This window comes from Rutidosis leptorrhynchoides, chromosome 2 (assembly GCF_046630445.1).
Source record: "Rutidosis leptorrhynchoides isolate AG116_Rl617_1_P2 chromosome 2, CSIRO_AGI_Rlap_v1, whole genome shotgun sequence".
In the NCBI taxonomy this organism is placed as follows: Eukaryota; Viridiplantae; Streptophyta; class Magnoliopsida; order Asterales; family Asteraceae; genus Rutidosis; species Rutidosis leptorrhynchoides.
In genome coordinates, this window is record NC_092334.1 from 279718032 (window position 1) to 279743310 (window position 25279).

The following is a 25279-nucleotide window of genomic DNA, read 5'->3' on the forward strand; positions in this document are numbered from 1 at the left end:
CTTCTTCGGTTTTGGTTCGTTTTGCCAAGTTTCTAGGGATATATGATGTTCCCCTAATACGAGCCGTCGTTTTCCACATTGCCTGGTGGTTTAGAGGTTCCCGGGTCATTGTTACAACTTAAGGACTTCGGGGGTTGACGATACATATAAAGTTCAGCGGGGTTAGAATTAGATTTCTCTATTTTTATGCCCTTTCCCTTATTATTTTCGTTTGCCTTTTTAAATTCAGTTGGGGTAATTTCTATAACATCATCGGAATTCTCGTCGGAATCCGATTCATCGGAGAATTGGTAATACTCCCAATATTTTGCTTCCTTGACAGAAACACCATTGACCATAATTAACCTTGGTCGGTTGGTTGAGGATTTTCTTTTACTTAACCGTTTTATTATTTCCCCCACCGGTTCTATTTCTTCATCCGGTTCCGATTCTTCTTCCGGTTCCGACTCTTCTTTCGGTTCCTCTTCGGGAACTTGTGAATCAGTCCACGAATCATTCCAATTTACATTTGACTCTTCATTATTATTAGGTGAGTCAATGGGACTTGTTCTAGAGGTAGACATCTATCACATAATATAAAACGCGTTAAGAGATTAATATATCACATAATATTCACATGTTAAAAATATATAGTTTCCAACAAAATTTGTTAAGCAATCATTTTTCAAGTAAACACGGTCGAAGTCCAGACTCACTAATGCATCCTAACAAACTCGATAAGACACACTAATGCAAAATTCTGGTTCTCTAAGACCAACGCTCGGATACCAACTGAAATGTCCCGTTCTTATTGATTAAAAACGTTCCATATTAATTGATTTCGTTGCGAGGTTTTGACCTCTATATGAGACGTTTTTCAAAGACTGCATTCATTTTAAAACAAACCATAACCTTTATTTCATCAATAAAGGTTTAAAAAGCTTTACGTAGATTATCAAATAATGATAATCTAAAATATCCTGTTTACACACGACCATTACATAATGGTTTACAATACAAATATGTTACAACAAAATAAGTTTCTTGAATGCAGTTTTTACACAATATCATACAAGCATGGACTCCAAATCTCGTCCTTATTTAAGTATGCGACAGCGGAAGCTCTTAGTATTCACCTGAGAATAAACATTCTTTAAACGTCAACAAAAATGTTGGTGATTTATAGGTTTAACCTATATATATCATATCATAATAATAGACCACAAGATTTCATATTTCAATACACATCCCATACATAGAGATAAAAATCATTCATATGGTGAACACCTAGTAACCGACATTAACAAGATGCATATATAAGAATATCCCCATCATTCCGGGACACCCTTCGGATATGATATAAATTTCGAAGTACTAAAGCATCCGGTACTTTGGATGGGGTTTGTTAGGCCCAATAGATCTATCTTTAGGATTCGCGTCAATTAGGGTGTCTGTTCCCTAATTCTTAGATTACCAGACTTAATAAAAAGGGGCATATTCGATTTCGATAATTCAACCATAGAATGTAGTTTCACGTACTTGTGTCTATTTTGTAAATCATTTATAAAACCTGCATGTATTCTCATCCCAAAAATATTAGATTTTAAAAGTGGGACTATAACTCATTTTCACAAATTTTTACTTCGTCAGGAAGTAAGACTTGGCCACTGGTTGATTCACGAACCAATAACAATATATACATATATATCAAAGTATGTTCAAAATATATTTACAACACTTTTAATATATTTTGATGTTTTAAGTTTATTAAGTCAGCTGTCCTCGTTAGTAACCTACAACTAGTTGTCCACAGTTAGATGTATAGAAATAAATCAATAAATATTATCTTGAATCAATCCACGACCCAGTGTATACGTATCTCAGTATTGATCACAACTCAAACTATATATATTTTGGAATCAACCTCAACCCTGTATAGCTAACTCCAACATTCACATATAGAGTGTCTATGGTTGTTCCGAAATATATATAGATGTGTCGACATGATAGGTCAAAACATTGTATACGTGTCTATGGTATCTCAAGATTACATAATATACAATACAAGTTGATTAAGTTATGGTTGGAATAGATTTTTTACCAATTTTCACGTAGCTAAAATGAGAAAAATTATCCAATCTTGTTTTACCCATAACTTCTTCATTTTAAATCCGTTTTGAGTGAATCAAATTGCTATGGTTTCATATTGAACTCTATTTTATGAATCTAAACAGAAAATGTATAGGTTTATAGTCGGAAAAATAAGTTACAAGTCGTTTTTATAAAGGTAGTCATTTCAGTCGAAAGAACGACGTCTAGATGACCATTTTAGAAAACATACTTCCACTCTGAGTTTAACCATAATTTTTGGATATAGTTTCATGTTCATAATAACAATCATTTTCTCAGAATAACAACTTTTAAATCAAAGTTTATCATAGTTTTTAATTAACTAACCCAAAACAGCCCGCGGTGTTACTACGATGGCGTAAATCCGGTTTTACGGTGTTTTTCGTGTTTCCAGGTTTTAAATCATTAAGTTAGCATATCATATAGATATAGAACATGTGTTTAGTTGATTTGAAAAGTCAAGTTAGAAGGATTAACTTTTGTTTGCGAACAAGTTTAGAATTAACTAAACTATGTTCTAGTGATTACAAATTTAAACCTTCGAATAAGATAGCTTTATATGTATGAATCGAATGATGTTATGAATATCATTACTACCTTAAGTTCCTTGGATAAACCTACTGGAAAAGAGAAAAATGGATCTAGCTTCAACGGATCCTTGGATGGCTCGAAGTTCTTGAAGCAGAATCATGACACGAAAACAAGTTCAACTAAGATCATCACTTAAAATAAGATTGTTATAGTTATAGAAATTGAACCAAAGTTTGAATATGATTATTACCTTGTATTAGAATGATAACCTACTGTAAGAAACAAAGATTTCTTGAGGTTGGATGATCACCTTACAAGATTGGAAGTGAGCTAGCAAACTTGAAAGTATTCTTGATTTTATGTAACTAGAACTTGTAGAATATATGAAGAACACTTAGAACTTGAAGATAGAACTTGAGAGAGATCAATTAGATGAAGAAAATTGAAGAATGAAAGTATTTGTAGGTGTTTTTGGTCGTTGGTGTATGGATTAGATATAAAGGATATGTAATTTTGTTTTCATGTAAATAAGTCATGAATGATTACTCATATTTTTGTAATTTTATGAGATATTTTATGTTAGTTGCCAAATGATGGTTCCCACATGTGTTTGTTGACTCACATGGGCTGCTAAGAGCTGATCATTGGAGTGTATATACCAAAAGTACATACATCTAAAAGCTGTGTATTGTACGAGTACGAATACGGGTGCATACGAGTAGAATTGTTGATGAAACTGAACGAGGATGTAATTGTAAGCATTTTTGTTAAGTAGAAGTATTTTGATAAGTGTATTGAAGTATTTCAAAAGTGTATAAATACATATTAAAACACTACATGTATATACATTTTAACTGAGTCGTTAAGTCAGCGTTAGTCGTTACATGTAAGTGTTGTTTTGAAACCTTTAGGTTAACGATCTTGTTAAATGTTGTTAACCCAATGTTTATAATATCAAATGAGATTTTAAATTATTATATTATCATGATATTATCATGTATGAATATCTCTTAATATGATATATATACATTAAATGTCTTTACAACGATAATCGGTACATATATGTCTCGTTTAAAAATCATTAAGTTAGTAGTCTTGTTTTTACATATGTAGTTCATTGTTAATATACTTAATGATATGTTTAGTTATCATAGTATCATGTTAACTATATATATATCCATATATATGTCATCATATAGTTTTTACAAGTTTTAACGTTCGTGAATCACCGGTCAACTTGGGTGGTCAATTGTCTATATGAAACATATTTCAATTAATCAAGTCTTAACAAGTTTGATTGCTTATCATGTTGGAAACACTTAATCATGTAAATAACAATTTCATTTAATATATATATAAACATGGAAAAGTTCGGGTCACTACACTTTAAATATCGGGACACGTATACAAGGTTTTGACATATCATATCGACGCATCTATGTATATTATTTGGAATAACCATAGACACTTTATATGCAGTAATTCTATACAGGGTTGAGGTTAATTCTATAATAATATATATAATTTGAGTTGTGATCGAGTCTGAGACGTATACGGGTCACGACACGTATTAATTAATTCGAATATTGTATATTAAACTATATATGAATTATTGGACTGTTACTATCGACTGTGGACTAATAACATTGGACAATTAAAGGGAATTAAAATATTGATTATAACATATGAAACTAAACATTCTTCAAGTTTGCCACTTGATATCATTCTAAACCTCATTTGTATCTTGACGATTACAATCCGCATTCAAACCTTTCATAATTCTTGAAAACACCTCAATCGAGAGGATGAACCAACCGCACTTCATCTACGTAAGAAGAGATTGATGCATATAGTTATGCACTTGAAAACACTCGGAACCTGAGTAAACGTCTAACACTTATCTATGCTAACTCCTTTGGCTTTGTTATTACCGAAAATAACTTTGCAATTCCTTTTCAAATTAGTCAAATTTGTCACAACTCCAACAATTCAACTTCGACTTTTCAGTCGAACTAATCTTATTATAACTTTGATATATATACGTGCTCTTTTATTGATACCGGGGAACCTTTTATATTCTACCATATTACCAGCAGACATACCAGTAACCTCATTGCTCCTTAGTTTAAATCCCTCCGACAAATCACTATATTTATCTATTGAAGTCTCGTCATGTACTCATCCGCATCTTGTAATGAGAACTGCCATAACAATTACCGGGAATCAGCAATCAGTACTTTGAAAACTCACAGCATATTTACATCAACAGTTATATATATGACATTTATCTCTTAGAATTATGATCTCTCATTTTGAAATTCTGAAAAGCACCCAGCCTACGAATCCATACATTGAACTTTGAAAAAGCTGATTGAAGCAGCAAAAACTGTAAGCAACCGTAAACGACCTTAGTCGTCGGAAGCTTGATGATAAAGAATAATATGTTGGAAAATCTCAGAAACGTTGGAACTGAAAAATGGATAAAGTTAACCATGAAGGAGACCAAGGACAAATACAAGGACCGTACCCTATATTTAAAGAATCCAGATAATTCTGAATCCGTTGAAATCCTTAGAGAATATCTTGCTCTGAAGTCATGTTAAAATCTTGCAGAAAATCTTTCTCCATCAACCATCGAGCTTAGAAATTCCAAAATATCATCATCAATATCTTCGATATTTCTGAGGATATTTTCATAAATATTCTCGTTCGAAATTATATACCTCTTCGTGCTTCCTGTGTATCATTATATTGAAAGCATTCAATAGAAAATTTAGTACCGAAAAGTAGATTATGCGAAACTATGAAGAAAGCCGCGGACGAATCACAAAGAATAAGTTTGACTTCAAAGAATCTAAATGATTCAATGTCTGCTAAAGTCTTTAGTGAATATCTCGCTCCTTACTCCAAACCCTTGCAGATAATAGTTTCTATCATCCTTTGATCTTAGATATTCCGAGATATTATCGTATCTTTCACTACAAATATCCTCCATATTTCTGGAGATATTTTTATAACTATTCTTATCTAAAATCACTAATCTCTTCATGCTATCAGTATTACATCATATAGAAACTGTTAGTTTCTATATTCTGTAAACTTTCAAGCTTGAAATATGAATGTTATTGAAATAATGTTGGGAACTGATGCATGAGTTAGTATAATATAATGACACTTGATCAACTTGATTATATTATAGTAAGTCATGCTGAGTTTCTAATAGAACGTGATGATTCACAGACTCTAACGTCATCATGTGACATGTTACATAACTCTTTCATTCTACTTAACTCCTGAACAAATCAAGAAAATGTATTCTTGACGGTTCTATCTTCCGTGATATTGATAAATTTGAAAATCAACATCGTGCAATCACGTTCCTTCCTGCTTAGAACATTATAATCATTCGAAACTCTAAATCTACAAATTTTGGACCATTATTCGCTTGATTCAAAGTCGGGAAGAGAAAATAAGAGCACGAAGCTCTGATATATAAGGGAAAATATAAAGCCCAACAACAACACTGAGATTACAAACCGTGGATATTAATACGAATAGCTATATAAAGACACGGTAGAATTAAGAATAGTATTATCCCAAGGTAATAGTAGAACTAAACAGATTCTTCTGGTGGAAGATTAAAAAGAAGGATGACAGAAAGGATAATTAGAAATATATTAAGGATTAGAACTGGATTAAGTATTTTTCACAATCTTTTGGATGTATGAACTAAAAAAATAAAGTATAGGAATGGTGAGAATAATAGAACGGAAAAGCTTAATTTATAGTGGAAATATCAGACAGATTAATCGAGGCAGATCACCGTATTTAATTATAGAGATCTTAATTTCCTTATTCGACGAAGAATCAAATCTTTTAGATTTCGAAGATTTTCTTTAAATCCCTTGAATTCTGGAATTCAACCATGACTAGTCAAAAATTATGATGAAACTTGTCTTTCTCATTTCACTCTTTTGTGATAACTTCACTCACCCGCTTCATGTAATCGAATCATATTATCCACATTACGCTATGGTAAAAAAATTCTATTTTATCAACTCACATTCGTCATGAAGACATACTTATTGTTAACCATGACAACCACACTCAAATTTCGGGACGAAATTTCTTTAACAGGTAGGTACTGTGATGACCCGGAGATTTCCGACCAAATTTAAACTAAATCTTTATATATTTCTGACACAATAAGCAAAGTCTGTAATGTGGAATCTCAAAAAACTTTGAACTGTTTTCATAACTGCATATGACCTTCGACTATTTTCGACGATTCACGAACAACTATGTATAACAAATTGCAAATATGCATATATATATAAATATAAATGAAAGTATATAGGTAATTATTGAAAATAATATAATATAATTAAATATGTAAAATAATATACGGTGTAATGAATACTATTATTTTATATGTATATAGATATAGATATATATGAATATTATTTGTAATTATATATATATATTGATGTTAAAATTTATTGGCTTAAAAGTTTGTATGTAGTATATCCATTCATGTAATAAAAACATGTAAATGATAATTATATATATAGTAGTTTATGAAATATATAATCATATAAAAACTTTGAATACCCTAGTTAGAAGTACTCGTTTTATTCCCTTAACAAAATAAATAACAAATAGTTATATATTAACAAAAGTAGGTTTATATAAGTAATATATGTATATATAAATTTTATACATAGTTATTCACATAAATATAAATAATTTATAAACATTCTATGTAGAAATTATAATATTTCATTTTGTGTAAAATAATTATGTATTAGTATTAAATTATTATATTGATATTATTATTATTATTCATATCATTAATAAAGTATTATTATTAATATCATTATTATTAATATTATTAATAATATGAAGAATTATTATTATCACTGATATTATTTCAAATATAATTATTAATATTATAGTATTGATATTATTACAAAAATTATCAAAATTATAAATCTTGTTAATATTATAATACAACTAGATATCTTAACATTGATATTATTATTAATAGTAATCATCAACATTAAATGTATTATTATTAATAAATATATTTGTATTTATACTTATTAATTATCTATACTAAATAAATATAAGATATAATATATATATATACATATAAATACGCGTGATTATCTACATCCCTATCTTTCTATTATATTTTTTGTTTTTTGTCTGTGTCTTCTTCCTACCCGTGAGGTTCTGTCGAACCATATCCCCATTACAAAACAAGCTTCGGTCTATTATTGTGGAGGCATCAATAACAACTTGTACGCTTGATTTACGCTACTGCTAATTGATAAAGCAAACAAGTTTATTTTTTTTCTTCTTTCTTCTCATTTTTTTTACCCGAAGCCATATAATATTCGAATGGATTCGGACCAAATTGAAAGAAAGTAAAAATATAGATCTCTTCTTCTTTATGTCATGATTGTGTATGTACAATCTCAGATTTTAATTCGATAAAATGAAGGTGAATTCGAAGGTCAAAGTTTTTATATAAAAAAGTCAAACAATTTTATATGAACAAATTCGAGTAATTGGTTGCGATTCTGATGCAACTGAGGATTCTCGTGTATTCCATTGACGATTTGGAATATAGTTTATGAAGGTTGCGAAGTCTAAAAACGTTTCGATGTCAAAATCAATTTTTTTTCCTTTAAAGCAGCGACTGCCGCAGCAGTCTTATTTTTTTATTTTTTATTTTTTTTCTTTTTATCAAACCAATTAATCATAAGTGAGTGTTATGATGTTGAATATTAAGTCTTAATTTAATTGCAAACTTGTTATGTTGGTTTTCATTGTTACCTGGGCCGTGTAAGTCGATGGTAGAAGAAGTTGAATGAGGGACAGAAATATAGAACGGGTTAAATAAGTTTAGGAGTCAGATTAATCAGATAAAACAGAAGCAGAGGGATGGTTGTGAGTGTTAGCGGGTGAGCGAGTGGTCACGGGTTCAAGACTTGTTCGGGGCAATCTTTTTATAAAAGCTTTCCAAAGGGTATAATCTTTATTTTATTTCTTATTATTATTTTTATTATTATTATTATTGTTAATGTTATTGTTATTTTTGTTATGGTTATTATTGTTATTGTTATTATTAGTACTACTTATTATTGTTAAAATTGTTATCATTACTAAAGTATTATAATTGCTTAGTATTATTATTATTATTAAGTATTAGGATTATTATTATTATTATTATTATCATTATTATCATTATTAGGAACATAATAAAATTTTCATTATAACCATTAATTAGTGACAAAAATGATGCAACTTATTATTATTTTTGTAAATATTAGTAATTATACCATTTCTAGTACTATTATTATTATTATGAATATGTTTTGGATTATTATTATTGTTGTTATAAAACAATACAAGTTATCATTACTCTCACTAATATTGGTATAAATATCATTTTTCGTAATTATTAGTTTTACTATTATTATTATAAACATATTTTAGCAATATCGTTACTAATATTAGTATTATCAATATTAAGAAAGTTATTATAATTAGTAAATCATTATTATCAAAACTATCATTTTCGTTACAAATAAATATTTGGTACCTAAAAATATACTTAATACATATATTATAATCATATTAATAGTTTATATATCACATACCAAATATAATAACATTATATATATAAATACTTATATATAATGAATTAAGGATATTTTCATATAATACTAACCATATATATATAGAAATATATTAATATAACCAAATATATAGATATTAAATATTTTAAATATATACACAAACTAAATAAGTATAATATATAATTCAAGTTATAATATATAAACTTGTTCGAATACGTTTATACATTTTAATATATATACAAATGATATAGGTTCGTGAATCCGAGGCCAACCCTGCATTGTTCAGTTGTCTAATGTCGTCATATGTATTTTTACTACAAAATACATTAGGTGAGTTTCATTTACTCCATTTTTAAATGCTTTTGCAATATATATTTTTGGGACTGAGAATACATGCGCGGCTTTTATAACTATTTTACGAAATAGACACAAGTAATCGAAACTACATTCTATGGTTGAATTATTAAACCGAATATGCCCCTTTTTAGTCTGGTAATCTAAGAATTAGGGAACAGACACCCTAATTGACGCGAATCTTAAAGATAGATCTATCGGGCCCAACAAGCCCCATCCAAAGTACCGGATGCTTTAGTACTTCGAAATTTATATCATGTCCGAAGGAGGATCCCGGAATGATGGGGATATTCTTATATGTATATTGTGAATGTCGATTACCAGGTGTTCAATCCATATGAATGATATTTTTGTCTCTATGCATGGGACGTATGTTTATGAGAAATGAAAATATGAAATCTTGTGGTCTATTAAAATTATAAAATGATTATTTATGTTAAACTAATGAACTCACCAAGCTTTTGGTTGACACTTGAAAGCATGTTTATTCTCAGGTGTGAAAGAAATCTTCCGATGTGCATTTGCTCATTTACGAAATATTACTTGGAGTCATTCATAGCATATTTCAAAAGACGTTGCATTCGAGTCGTCGAGTTCATCAAGATTATTATTAAGTCAATTATAGTTAGATGTATTATGAAATGGTATGCATGCCGTCAATTTTTGATGTAATGAAAGATTGTCTTTTCAAAAACGAATGAATGTTTGTAAAATGTATCATATAGAGGTCAAGTACCTCGTGATGTAATCAACTGTTGTGAATCGTTTATAATCGATATGGACTTCGTCCGGATGGATTAGGACGGGTATCTACAACGCGATCTGGGGTCATGCCTCTACGCTTCTGCACCACAGGCTTTAAAGCTGTATTTACATTAAGTCTGTGTTCCGCAATATTACGCGGAACGCCAGTCATATCATTTTCACACCAAACAAAAACATCCATGTACTGTACAAGTAACTGCACAATTTGTTTTCGTGTGTCCGCACTAACATTACTTCCCACTTTAATTTTTTGCTCGAGATACGCAGGATTAACCACTACCATATTTTCCGCGACTTTCGCAGTTTCTTGAGCTGCACTTTTTACATTAATAGCCGCACAAATGGGCACCTTGCTTGTTGAATTTATTGTCGCGACACATTTACGCGTTGCAAATTTAATCATGCTATGAATTGTAGATGGAACAATTCCGAGTTTACCTAAGGCAGTTCTTCCTAACAACATGTTATAGCGAGATGAGGTTCGCATAACATAGAAATCTAGCCGCGCTCGGTGCACTAAACCATCATCATTGTCATCAACAAGCTCAACGTCTAAAGGCAAAACACCCATAGGCAATGAGGATTCTCACGCAAAACCTGTCAGCGAAGCTGCGGTTGGTCTTAAAGTTGCTCTGATACTCTCCGGTAGTTGAACAAAACATTGCTCATAAAGAATATCAACGCTACTACCATTATCAACATGAACTTTCATGATTGTGATTCCATTTTCCGCGATCTTGCACTATACAACTATCGGCATTTCAGGGAAATCCTCGCTCTGCATTTTTGGAAAATTAATTGGCGCAAACTGCCAATTTTGAAACATTTTTGCCAACTTTCGCTTTTTTCCTCTTTTTTGAGCATTTGTTTGAACAGCGGTATTGCTCATTATTTCAATTAATCTAGCAACTTTTCGTCAATTACAAACGTATTCGCCTGTGAATCACTAAAATAATACACGATCAGAATTAAAGAAGGCAATTAATCGTTTGACAGCACAAAATAAAAAATTTCAAGTTTAATTCGTAAAACGCGTCCCACGGATGGCGCCAATTGATCAATCCTATATCAAGTTATTACTTGATTAAGGATCGAGTGCAATAATAAGATGGAGGATGGGATGTTTGATGATTATTTTGGGCCCCGATGATCGTCTTTCACTTTAACAATCAAGTGATCAAACACCCTGACCCGGTCTAGATTGTCAATTAGCATGATTCACCTTAGCGCAATGTAGAAATCCCTTGGGCAAGATCACAAGTGAAAATCACAAAGGCTTGGGCAAATGGCCGAGAATCAACAACCTATAAATGAGAGGTCAAGCTCTCTATTTATAGTATTCGAAATACCGCGGTTTACTTAACTCTCCGCGGAAACTTAGCGGAATAAACCGCAGTCTTTTATTAACGCGGAAGCTGATCCGTAATCTTTACTTTTCAGCGAACATTCCATAACTTTGGATTGCAGTTCGCACAATTCTGCTTTTTGGTTTTAGCAAATAAAATATACATATACAATGCTATGTATATGATTAGTAGACGGGAGAACGAGGGATGTAGATTTTTTGAAACATTAGGGACGAGGAATGCACAAAAAAAGAAAAAGGATATGGAGTCAAATTTGATGTAAAGTTTAAGAACGAGGAATGAAATTTTGTTTCAAAACTACTCTGACTATCTACAACGTCTTTAGTCATCATCTAGTCCTATGATCATTGCTCCTTAAGCCAACTAGACTGTGAATGTTGTGTTGTCCTATTAATCACTAATGTTCATAAATCATTATATTATAAAGCAACATTGTATTTGTTTATCATAATAAATATTTATTAAACATAATAAATATTAAAGGATATCGTAGTAGTATGATTCTAAACATGATATTAATACCATTATTATTGTTACTACTACAAACTAACAAAGATATAATTATATTTCTAGCTAATTAATAAGTGATACAAACAAAATATTAAATACAGATAGAATGATAGTATACTTACTTAAAAATGAGATATACATCAGAACGTGAATGTAGAAGTGTGTTTACATGTAAGGAATTTTATAGGTGGATGATAATAAATCGAATGGCTCAAATTATTTATAGTAAGTTATTAAGCAGGTGACAAACCACTCTATAATTTGTAGATACCATTTGCTGTAACTTTAAATGTACGTGGCTTACATGCGGATCTACCTTACCAATTATGGAAACCAACTCATCAAATTAAGTAGGTTAGTCACATTTGTTAATAACGAGGGTAAAATGCCCGTGCTTTGCTGTAGAGTGATTTTAATCGATTAACAGTCAGTTAATTCGAATTTAAAGAAATGATTAACGGGTCGATTAACGGACAGTTAATTGAACGTTAAAAAATGGTGAACGGTCGACGTGTAAAAGAGCAGTTAGCGGGTCGGTCAATTGAATGTTAAAAAAATGGTTAATGGCCAGACAATTAAACATTAAAAATAAAGAATAAAAAAAGGAAGTAAAAAATAATATAAAATATTGAATACAAAAAGTTAAAGAAAAAAGATTAACAAAAATACCCCCGAAATTTGGGGTATTTACATGTTTGCCATCATGAATAGTGTTTTACTCATCATAATTTGTATATGTATATAAATATATGATCATCATCTAAGTGGAATCATAAAATCTATATGTATTTTCAAGAGAGGGTAGTTATTTAAATAAGTATTATAGCCGTTATCTAAAACACAATGTTTATGATAGGCAGTTCTAACGATGCTCATTGCAGTTAAACAAATATTTTCTATGACCATCGTCACAAAAGAATTATCTAGCCACTTAATAAATTAGTTCCGCATAATTTATTATTTCACTTCTCTAATTAATTTCTGTTAATTAGTCATAATTTAAATATCACATTTAAATTATGTAATAAAATAATATCGAGATACTTATAAATTTTAGGTCATAAAAGCGTGTGTTATAAATCTGCCCACCTTAAGAAGATTCCGTCCTCAAAATCTGGTCATGGTCGAACAAATGAGGGTATCTAGATTTCATTTACTCTTTTGTTACCCATGTCAAGTTCGCGCCCAGACTGTGTTTACATTCTACCAACACCATAGGAATTTGTTTCTTTTGAGGCTTGGTGACTTTTCTACGTAATAGTTTAACGGGTTCCTTTACTAACTTTTTATTCATATCCACTTCAGGTCTTACAAAGGAAGAATCTGACTTTCGTCATCTAATTTACACTTGTGAAGATAGCACACGTTGAATGTATCATGAATACCTGACAATTCTGATGGTAGATCTAACATAACAGTTTGATCATTGACCACCATCCTGATACGAAAAGGCCCTATATAACGAGGTGCTAATTTGTTACACCCCCAAATGGGACCGGGGGTAAATATGACTAACCAATATCATAACACAAGTGTAATAAACGAGAATGACTCTAAATGAGACGTTTTATAAAAATATAAATTGTATTGCAGTGGAAATAAATAATTGTTTACATCATAATCCAAAATATAATATAAATGTTTAATGCAAAGTAAATATGGTAAAATGAGGACTCCAAGTAGGCAGGAATCAAGTCACCAAGTAGCACAAAAGCTAGCAGTCACCCGAGACAAAACATGCTTAAAAGTATCAACTAAAAGGTTGGTGAAGTTCATAGGTTTATTAATAGTAACCAAATTTTTAGACCACAAGATTTACTTTAATAGCAAATTGATATATATATATATATATATATATATATACAAATTCAAAAGTAATGTTGTGTTATATGATGTCGAGACTAAACAAATTTACCTCATGACACTTTATCCGTTTGATCAATCCTTAATTAATGATGTTGGTTAATTACGGATTGAGTGCAATAAGATTATAATGGAGGATGGGATGTTCGATGATTATTTTGGGCCCCGATGATCGTTTTTCACTTTAACTATCAAGTGATCAACCACCCCGACCCGGTCTTCGTTATCGATTAGCATGATTCAGCTTAACTCAATGTAAGAAGTCCTTGGGCAAAGTCACAAGTGAAATCTACAAAGGCTTAGGCAAATGGCAGAGAATCAACAACCCATAAATGAGAGGCCAAGCTCCCTATTTATAGTATCCGTGATATCCGCGGTCTGCGAGATGCTCGGCTCTCCACGGAAAGTCAGCGGATCAAACCGCAGTTTGATATTTCAGCTAATACATAACCGCAGTATTTATTTTCAGCGAATATTGCATAACTGTGCCTTATAATCCGCGTAGTTCTGTCCTTAGCTTTTAGAAAATAAAATATACATATACAATGCTATGTATATGATCAAGTCCCCCCAGTTTATTATGATGTATTTTCGCGAAGCAAATGCATCATGATAAACTCTAAAATTCGCAATGTTCGCAGTTATTTTCCTCTTTAATTAATGTCGCGTTAGCATAGTTACCGTTGTAAAAGTTACCGTTGTTTCCTGCTAACTCAAATATTACCGTTTGAGTTTTTTACAACGGATAATTAAAACACTTGATTACCCCTTGCATTCGCCTATATATATTGTGGTTCACAATCACCAACGTCACACTTACCCTCGTTATTCTCACTTTCTTTCGCTTATTCTCAATTCATTTGTTCTCTTTGAAACATTATCAAGTCGACAATCACAACCTTCAATCATTAATCATGAAGATGGATGAAGTTGATCGAAAGGTGGACCCAAAAACGCTAATTAACAAGCTACTCGTAAGCCCGGAGGCGAAGTCAGTATTATCCAGCCGTCAAATTAAACAAGAGAAGCCTGACATTCCTCTTGTGGATTTGACGGCAAAGTTGAAATGTCCCGTTCTTATTGATTAAAAACGTTCCATATTAATTGATTTCGTTGCGAGGTTTTGACCTCTATATGAGACATTTTTCAAAGACTGCATTCATTTTTAAAACAAACCATAACCTTTATTTCATAGATAAAGGTTTTAAAAAGCTTTACGTAGATTATCAAATAATGATAATCTAAAATATCCTGTTTACACACGACCATTACATAATGGTTTACAATACAAATATGTTACAACAAAATAAGTTTCTTGAATGCAGTTTTTACACAATATCATACAAGCATGGACTCCAAATCTCGTCCTTATTTAAGTATGCGACAGCGGAAGCTCTTAATAATCACCTGAGAATAAACATGCTTAAAACGTCAACAAAAATGTTGGTGAGTTATAGGTTTAACCTATATATATCAAATCATAATAATAGACCACAAGATTTCATATTTCAATACACATCCCATACATAGAGATAAAAATCATTCATATGGTGAACACCTGGTAACCGACATTAACAAGATGCATATATAAGAATATCCCCATCATTCCGGGACACCCTTCGGATATGATATAAATTTTGAAGTACTAAAGCATCCAGTACTTTGGATGGGGTTTGTTAGGCCCAATAGATCTATCTTTAGGATTCGCGTCAATTAGGGTGTCTGTTCCCTAATTCATAGATTACCAGACTTAATAAAAAGGGGCATATTCGATTTCGATAATTCAACCATAGAATGTAGTTTCACGTACTTGTGTCTATTTTGTAAATCATTTATAAAACCTGCATGTATTCTCATCCCAAAAATATTAGATTTTAAAAGTGGGACTATAACTCACTTTCACAGATTTTTACTTCGTCGGGAAGTAAGACTTGGCCACTGTTGATTCACGAACCTATAACAATATATACATATATATTAAAGTATGTTCAAAATATATTTACAACACTTTTAATATATTTTGATGTTTTAAGTTTATTAAGTCAGCTGTCCTCGTTAGTAACCTATAACTAGTTGTCCACAGTTAGATGTACAGAAATAAATCGATAAATATTATCTTGAATCAATCCACGACCCAGTGTATACGTATCTCAGTATTGATCACAACTCAAACTATATATATTTTGGAATCAACCTCAACCCTGTATAGCTAACTCCAACATTCACATATAGAGTGTCTATGGTTGTTCCGAAATATATATAGATGTGTCGACATGATAGGTCGAAACATTGTATACGTGTCTATGGTATCTCAAGATTACATAATATACAATACAAGTTGATTAAGTTATGGTTGGAATAGATTTGTTACCAATTTTCACGTAGCTAAAATGAGAAAAATTATCCAATCTTGTTTTACCCATAACTTCTTCATTTTAAATCCGTTTTGAGTGAATCAAATTGCTATGGTTTCATATTGAACTCTATTTTATGAATCTAAACAGAAAAAGTATAGGTTTATAGTCGGAAAAATAAGTTACAAGTCGTTTTTGTAAAGGTAGTCATTTCAGTCGAAAGAACGACGTCTAGATGACCATTTTAGAAAACATACTTCCACTTTGAGTTTAACCATAATTTTTGGATATAGTTTCATGTTCATAATAAAAATCATTTTCTCATAATAACAACTTTTAAATCAAAGTTTATCATAGTTTTTAATTAACTAACCCAAAACAGCCCGCGGTGTTACTACGACGGCGTAAATCCGGTTTTACGGTGTTTTTCGTGTTTCCAGGTTTTAAATCATTAAGTTAGCATATCATATAGATATAGAACATGTGTTTAGTTGATTTTAAAAGTCAAGTTAGAAGGATTAACTTTTGTTTGCGAACAAGTTTAGAATTAACTAAACTATGTTCTAGTGATTACAAGTTTAAACCTTCGAATAAGATAGCTTTATATGTATGAATCGAATGATGTTATGAACATCATTACTACCTTAATTTCCTTGGATAAACCTACTGGAAGAGAGAAAAATGGATCTAGCTTCAATGGATCCTTGGATGGCTCGAAGTTCTTGAAGCAGAATCATGACACGAAAACAAGTTCAAGTAAGATCATCACTTGAAATAAGATTGTTATAGTTATAGACATTTAACCAAAGTTTGAATATGATTATTACCTTGTATTAGAATGATAACCTACTGTAAGAAACAAAGATTTCTTGAGGTTGGATGATCACCTTACAAGATTGGAAGTGAGCTAGCAAACTTGAAAGTATTCTTGATTTTATGAAACTAGAACTTTTGGAATTTATGAAGAACACTTAGAACTTGAAGATAGAACTTGAGAGAGATCAATTAGATGAAGAAAATTGAAGAATGAAAGTGTTTGTAGGTGTTTTTGGTCGTTGGTGTATGGATTAGATATAAAGGATATGTAATTTTGTTTTCATGTAAATAAGTCATGAATGGTTACTCATATTTTTGTAATTTTATGAGATATTTCATGCTAGTTGCCAAATGATGGTTCCCACATGTGTTAGGTGACTCACATGGGCTGCTAAGAGCTGATCATTGGAGTGTATATACCAATAGTACATACATCTAAAAGCTGTGTATTGTACGAGTACGAATACGGGTGCATACGAGTAGAATTGTTGATGAAACTGAACGAGGATCTAATTGTAAGCATTTTTGTTAAGTAGAAGTATTTTGATAAGTGTCTTGAAGTCTTTCAAAAGTGTATGAATACATATTAAAACACTACATGTATATACATTTTAACTGAGTCGTTAAGTCATCGTTAGTCGTTACATGTAAATGTTGTTTTGAAACCTTTAGGTTAACGATCTTGTTAAATGTTGTTAACCCAATGTTTATAATATCAAAAGAGATTTTAAATTATTATATTATCATGATATTATGATGTACAAATATCTCTTAATATGATATATATACATTAAATGTCGTTACAACGATAAACGTTACATATATGTCTCGTTTCAAAATCATTAAGTTAGTAGTCTTGTTTTTACATATGTAGTTCATTGTTAATATAATTAATGATATGTTTACTTATCATAATATCATGTTAACTATATATATAACTATATATATGTCATCATATAGTTTTTTTACAAGTTTTAACGTTCGTGAATCACCGGTCAACTTGGGTGGTCAATTGTCTATATGAAACCTATTTCAATTAATCAAGTCTTAACAAGTTTGATTGCTTAACATGTTGGAAACATTTAATCATGTAAATATCAATCTCAATTAATATATATAAACATGGAAAAGTTCGGGTCACTACAGTACCTACCCGTTAAATAAATTTCGTCCCGAAATTTTAAGCTGTTGAAGGTGTTGACGAATCTTCTGGAAATAGATGCGGGTATTTCTTCTTCATCTGATCTTCACTCTCCCAGGTGAACTCAGGTCCTCTACGAGCATTCCATCGAACCTTAACAATTGGTATCTTGTTTTGCTTAAGTCTTTTAACCTCACGATCCATTATTTCGACGGGTTCTTCGATGAATTGAAGTTTTTCGTTGATTTGGATTTCATCTAACGGAATAGTGAGATCTTCTTTAGCAAAACATTTCTTCAAATTCGAGACGTGGAAAGTGTTATGTACAGCCGCGAGTTGTTGAGGTAACTCTAGTCGGTAAGCTACTGGTCCGATACGATCAATAATCTTGAATGGTCCAATATACCTTGGATTTAATTTCCCTCGTTTACCAAATCGAACAACGCCTTTCCAAGGTGCAACTTTAAGCATGACCATCTCTCCAATTTCAAATTCTATATCTTTTCTTTTAATGTCAGCGTAGCTCTTTTGTCGACTTTGGGCGGTTTTCAATCGTTGTTGAATTTGGATGATCTTCTCGGTAGTTTCTTGTATAATCTCCGGACCCGTAATCTGTCTATCCCCCACTTCACTCCAACAAATCGGAGACCTGCACTTTCTACCATAAAGTGCTTCAAACGGCGCCATCTCAATGCTTGAATGGTAGCTGTTGTTGTAGGAAAATTCTGCTAACGGTAGATGTCGATCCCAACTGTTTCCGAAATCAATAACACATGCTCGTAGCATGTCTTCAAGCGTTTGTATCGTCCTTTCGCTCTGCCCATCAGTTTGTGGATGATAGGCAGTACTCATGTCTAGACGAGTTCCTAATGCTTGCTGTAATGTCTGCCAGAATCTTGAAATAAATCTGCCATCCCTATCAGAGATAATAGAGATTGGTATTCCATGTCTGGAGACGACTTCCTTCAAATACAGTCGTGCTAACTTCTCCATCTTGTCATCTTCTCTTATTGACAGGAAGTGTGCTGATTTGGTGAGACGATCAACTATTACCCAAATAGTATCAAAACCACTTGCAGTCCTTGGCAATTTAGTGATGAAATCCATGGTAATGTTTTCCCATTTCCATTCCGGGATTTCGGGTTGTTGAAGTAGACCTGATGGTTTTTGATGCTCAGCTTTGACCTTAGAACACGTCAAACATTCTCCTACGTATTTAGCAACATCGGCTTTCATACCCGGCCACCAAAAATGTTTCTTGAGATCCTTGTACATCTTCCCCGTTCCAGGATGTATTGAGTATCTGGTTTTATGAGCTTCTCTAAGTACCATTTCTCTCATATCTCCAAATTTTGGTACCCAAATCCTTTCAGCCCTATACCGGGTTCCGTCTTCCCGAATATTAAGATGCTTCTCCGATCCTTTGGGTATTTCATCCTTTAAATGTCCCTCTTTTAAAACTCCTTGTTGCGCCTCCTTTATTTGAGTAGTAATGTTATTATGAATCATTATATTCATAGATTTTACTCGAATGGGTTCTCTGTCCTTCCTGCTCAAGGCATCGGCTACCACATTTGCCTTCCCCGGGTGGTAACGAATCTCAAAGTCGTAATCATTCAATAATTCAATCCACCTACGCTGCCTCATATTCAGTTGTTTCTGATTAAATATGTGTTGAAGACTTTTGTGGTCGGTATATATAATACTTTTGACCCCATATAAGTAGTGCCTCCAAGTCTTTAATGCAAAAACAACCGCGCCTAATTCCAAATCATGCGTCGTATAATTTTGTTCGTGAATCTTCAATTATCTAGACGCATAAGCAATCACCTTCGTTCGTTGCATTAATACACAACCGAGACCTTGCTTGGATGCATCACAATAAATCACAAAATCATCATTCCCTTCAGGCAATGACAATATAGGTGCCGTAGTTAGCTTTTTCTTCAATAACTGAAACGCTTTCTCTTGTTCATCATTCCATTCAAATTTCTTCCCTTTATGCGTTAATGCAGTCAAGGGTTTTGCTATTCTGGAAAAGTCTTGGATGAACCTTCTGTAGTAACCAGCTAGTCCTAAAAATTGGCGTATGTGTTTCGGAGTTTTCGGGGTTTCCCACTTTTCAACAGTTTCTATCTTTGCCGGATCCACCTTAATACCTTCTTTGTTCACTATGTGACCGAGGAATTGAACTTCTTCCAACCAAAATGCACACTTTGAAAACTTAGCGTACAATTCTTCCTTCATCAATACTTCTAACACCTTTCTCAAATGTTCACCGTGTTCTTGGTCATTCTTTGAGTAAATAAGTATGTCATCAATGAAAACAATGACAAACTTGTCAAGGTATGGTCCACACACTCGGTTCATAAGGTCCATGAACACAGCTGGTGCATTAGTTAAACCAAACGGCATGACCATAAACTCGTAATGACCGTAACGTGTTCTGAAAGCAGTCTTTGGAATATCATCTTCTTTCACCCGCATTTGATGATACCCGGAACGTAAGTCAATCTTTGAATAAACAGACGAGCCTTGTAGTTGATCAAATAAGTCATCGATTCTCGGTAGTGGGTAGCGGTTCTTGATGGTAAGTTTGTTCAACTCTCGGTAGTCGATACACAACCTGAATGTACCATCTTTCTTCTTGACAAACAAAACAGGAGCTCCCCACGGTGATGTGCTTGGTCGAATGAAACCACGCTCTAAAAGTTCTTGTAATTGGCTTTGCAGTTCTTTCATCTCACTGGGTGCAAGTCTGTAAGGAGCACGAGCTATTGGTGCAGATCCTGGTATAAGATCTATTTGAAATTCAACGGATCGATGTGGGGGTAATCCCGGTAATTCTTTCGGAAATACATCAGGAAATTCTTTTGCGACGGGAACATCATTGATGCTCTTTTCTTCAGTTTGTACTTTCTCGACGTGTGCTAGAACAGCATAGCAACCTTTTCTTATTAGTTTTTGTGCTTTCAAATTACTAATAAGATGTAGCTTCGTGTTGCCCTTTTCTCCGTACACCATTAAGGGTTTTCCTTTTTCTCGTATAATGCGAATTGCATTTTTGTAACAAACGATCTCCGCTTTCACTTCTTTCAACCAGTCCATACCGATTATCACATCAAAACTCCCTAACTCTACTGGTATCAAATCAATCTTAAATGTTTCGCTAACCAGTTTAATTTCTCGATTCCGACATATATTATCTGCTGAAATTAATTTACCATTTGCTAATTCGAGTAAAAATTTACTATCCAAAGGCGTCAATGGACAACTTAATTTAGCACAAAAATCTCTACTCATATAGCTTCTATCCGCACCCGAATCAAATAAAACGTAAGCAGATTTATTGTCAATAAGAAACGTACCCGTAACAAGCTCCGGGTCTTCCTGAGCCTCTGCCGCATTAATATTGAAAACTCTTCCGCGGCCTTGTCCATTCGTGTTCTCCTGGTTCGGGCAATTTCTAATAATGTGGCCCGGTTTTCCACATTTATAACAAACTACATTGGCATAGCTTGCTCCGACACTACTTGCTCCGCCATTACTCGTTCCGACACCATTTGTTCCTTTTGTTCTATTAACCCCTGGTCCGTAGACCTCACACTTCGCCGCGCTATGACCATTTCTTTTACACTTGTTGCAAAATTTGGTGCAGAACCCCGAGTGATACTTTTCACACCTTTGGCATAGCTGTTTCTGATTGTTGTTGTTGTTGCGGTCATTATTGTTGTTGGGATGATTGTTGTAGTTGCTGTTGTTGTTGTTGTTGTTGTTGTTGTTATTGTTGAGCCGTTTGTTGTAGTTGCGATTAATGTTGCGATTGTTGTTGTTGTTGTATTGGTGATTCTTATCACCGTTTTCCTCCCACTTTCTTTTGACTTGCTTCACATTGGCCTCTTCAGCAGTCTGTTCTTTAATTCTTTCTTCAATTTAGTTCACGAGTTTGTGAGCCATTCTACATGCCTGTTGTATGGAGGCGGGCTCGTGTGAACTTATATCTTCTTGGATTCTTTCCGGTAATCCTTTCACAAACGCGTCGATCTTCTCTTCCTCATCTTCGAATGCTCCCGGACACAATAGGCACAATTCTGTGAATCGTCTTTCGTACGTGGTAATATCAAATCCTTGGGTTCGTAACCCTCTAAGTTCTGTCTTGAGCGTATTGACCTCGGTTCTGGGACGGTACTTCTCGTTCATCAAGTGCTTGAATGCTGACCACGGTAGTGCGTACGCATCGTCTTGTCCCACTTGCTCTAGATAGGTATTCCACCATGTTAACGCAGAACCTGTGAAGGTATGCGTAGCGTACTTTACTTTGTCCTCTTCAGTACACTTACTTATGGTAAACACCGATTCGACCTTCTCGGTCCACCGTTTCAATCCGATCGGTCCTTCGGTTCCATCAAATTCCAAAGGTTTGCAGGCAGTGAATTCTTTGTAGGTGCATCCTACACGATTTCCTGTACTGCTAGATCCAAGGTTATTGTTGGTATGTAGCGCAGCCTGTACTGCGGCTATGTTTGAAACTAGAAAAGTATGGAATTCCTCTTCATTCATATTCACGGTGTGTCGAGTAGTCGGTGCCATTTCCTTCAAAATAGTTAAATGGAACAAGTTAATCATACAGAATATTAAGAGTAGTTAATAGTATTTCGTAGCATAATATGAACTCATTTATAAAAGCTTTTTCTTCATATTAGCGTTTTATAAGTTTAAATTCGGGTAGTACCTACCCGTTAAGTTCATACTTAGTAGCTAATATACAATTCAACTACTACAATTCTATATGAAAAACTGATTATAATAATATTTCGCGTTCAAACTTTTATACAATATTTTACAAACTTACAATACCGCTTATTTTACATAAAGCATGAAATATAGCACACAATAACTTTGATACAAGATAGTTGTGAAGATAATTCTAGCTAGTACACAAGTCGTTCAGCAAAGGCAATAAAGACACGTAATTCATACGTCCAGAAACAAGTCATGCATTCTGGTTTTACTAGGACTACTTCCCATCCTTGGTCTTGTGCAACATAACCATTATGGCCATTGATAAGACAGCGTGTTGTAGCGTCGTCAAAGGGACGAGGGTTACGTAATGTCCAACAGTCCCGTAATAATCTAAAAACCTCATTTCTTACCCCAATTACCGACTCCGTCACTTGTGGAAACGTTTTGTTTAATAGTTGTAGCCCGATGTTCTTGTTCTCACTTTGGTGAGAAGCGAACATTACTAATCCGTAAGCATAACATGCTTCTTTATGTTGCATGTTAGCCGCTTTTTCTAAATCACGAAGTCCAATATTCGGATATATTGAGTCAAAATAATTTCTTAACCCGTTGCGTAAAATAGCATTTGGGTTCCCCGCAATATATGCGTCAAAGTAAACACATCGTAACTTATGGGTTTCCCAATGTGATATCCCCCATCTTTCAAACGAAAGTCTCTTATAAACCAAGACATTCTTGGAACGTTCTTCGAATGTCTTACAAACTGATCTCGCCTTAAATAGTTGTGCCGAGGAATTCTGGCCGACTCTAGACAAGATTTCATCAATCATGTCTCCGGGTAGGTCTCTTAAAATATTGGGTTGTCTATCCATTTTGTGTTTTTAAACTGTAAAATAGACAAGAGTTAGATTCATAAAAAAATACTTATTAATACAAGCAATTTTTACATATATCATAAAGCATACGAACACTATATTACATATATTACACCACACGAATACAACTATCTTATTCCGACTCGCTCGTTTCTTCTTCTTCGGTTTTGGTTCGTTTTGCCAAGTTTCTAGGGATATATGATGTTCCCCTAATACGAGCCGTCGTGATCCACATTGGTTTAGAAAAACCTGGTGGTTTAGAGGTTCCCGGGTCATTGTTACAACTTAAGGACTTCGGGGGTTAATGATACATATAAAGTTCATCGGGGTTGGAATTAGATTTCTCTATTTTTATGCCCTTTCCCTTATTATTTTCTTTTGCCTTTTTAAATTCAGTTGGGGTAATTTCTATAACATCATCGGAATTCTCGTCGGAATCCGATTCATCGGAGAATTGGTAATCCTCCCAATATTTTGCTTCCTTGGCGGAAACACCATTGACCATAATTAACCTTGGTCGGTTGGTTGAGGATTTTCTTTTACTTAACCGTTTTATTATTTCCCCCACCGGTTCTATTTCTTCATCCGGTTCCGATTCTTCTTCCGGTTCCGATTCTTCTTCCGGTTCCGACTCTTCTTCCGGTTCCTCTTCGGGAACTTGTGAATCAGTCCACAAATCATTCCAATTTACATTTGACTCTTAATTATTATTAGGTGAGTCAATGGGACTTGTTCTAGAGGTAGACATCTATCACATAATATCAAACGCGTTAAGAGATTAATATATCACATAATATTCACATGTTAAAAATATATAGTTTCCAACAAAATTTGTTAAGCAATCATTTTTCAAGTAAACACGGTCGAAGTCCAGACTCACTAATGCATCCTAACAAACTCGATAAGACACACTAATGCAAAATTCTGGTTCTCTAAGACCAACGCTCTGATAGCAACTGAAATGTCCCGTTCTTATTGATTAAAAACGTTCCATATTAATTGATTTCGTTGCGAGGTTTTGACCTCTATATGAGACATTTTTCAAAGACTGCATTCATTTTTAAAACAAACGATAACCTTTATTTCATAGATAAAGGTTTTAAAAAGCTTTACGTAGATTATCAAATAATGATAATCTAAAATATCCTGTTTACACACGACCATTACATAATGGTTTACAATACAAATATGTTACAACAAAATA